Source organism: Hipposideros armiger, unplaced genomic scaffold, assembly GCF_001890085.2.
Source record: "Hipposideros armiger isolate ML-2016 unplaced genomic scaffold, ASM189008v1 scaffold_1014, whole genome shotgun sequence".
Lineage (NCBI taxonomy): Eukaryota > Metazoa > Chordata > Mammalia > Chiroptera > Hipposideridae > Hipposideros > Hipposideros armiger.
In genome coordinates, this window is record NW_017732364.1 from 149,386 (window position 1) to 150,538 (window position 1,153).

The following is a 1,153-nucleotide window of genomic DNA, read 5'->3' on the forward strand; positions in this document are numbered from 1 at the left end:
AGGCTATAGACACAAAACAAAACAAAAAGAATACTTCTCACAAGACTTGCAACTGCTTCTTTGACCGTTACTTCCACTTTTCAGACAAAGAAGAATCCCTGAGTTCCAAACTGACAATTTTTCTGATTCTACCTTATTAGCACCAGCAAAGGAAATAAAGCAAAATATTTATTTCTGAATAATAAGAGTTATTTCTGAACTCTCTCTACGAGTATACACTGGTACATAAAGCTTGTTGGTAGACTATAGCTATTCTAAAATCCAACCTATAGCACTATTGCTTAAAGCCTAAAGAAAGTTGGAATTATTCTGAAAGATCTACATGTGTCAGTACACACTATTTGTTCCAGACATAGAACTGACAGACACAACATTGCCTGGCTCACCATATGAGTACTGATGTCACTCCAAAAACTGACAGAAATTAAGGTGAAGAAGATTCTGAGACTGGTTCCAAAATTATTAATAAATTGGAAAAATTGCCATGGGGTCCACAGATGATAGCAAAGGGTAGAGAAAGAAATGGCAGAACTGGATAATATATGCCTCGAATAATCAGATGTTCTTTAAGGTAGCGGGATTATGATATAAAATGGCACAGGTGGGCAAGGAACACACTGGCCTCATCTTTTCATCTTGGAACCACACATAATAAAATAGAGTTGACTAAAATATGATTTTAGATAGGATTTCCCCCTAGGTATCAAATGTTGAATTACAGAGTTATCTATAATAAGGAACATTCTTAGCTACAAAATATTTTTTAAAAGTAGTTAATGTATCTGAAGTTGTGTTAAATAACTGAAAATGTGCTGAATTTCAAAGCAAACACATAGTTATTTCTAAATGAAGGTGTAGACTTTATTAGAAAGCTTAAATTCAGCTTTATTTTTAATTTAAAATGCAATAAAATCTCAAAAAAAATGTTTTGCAATGAAAGGCCTCCATCAAATGTTTGAATTTTAACACCCTAAAAGAGAATCCTTAATATCAAACTCAAAAACAATGAACTACATATATAGATACTATCATAAAGAGACCAAGTCTAAGGTGTTTCTTTTCTAAAGTCTGTATTTACTGGGAATAATTTTTTTTTAAGTTGGTAATTTATTGCAAAACGATCACCAAAATAAGTCTAGTTAGCATCCATCAT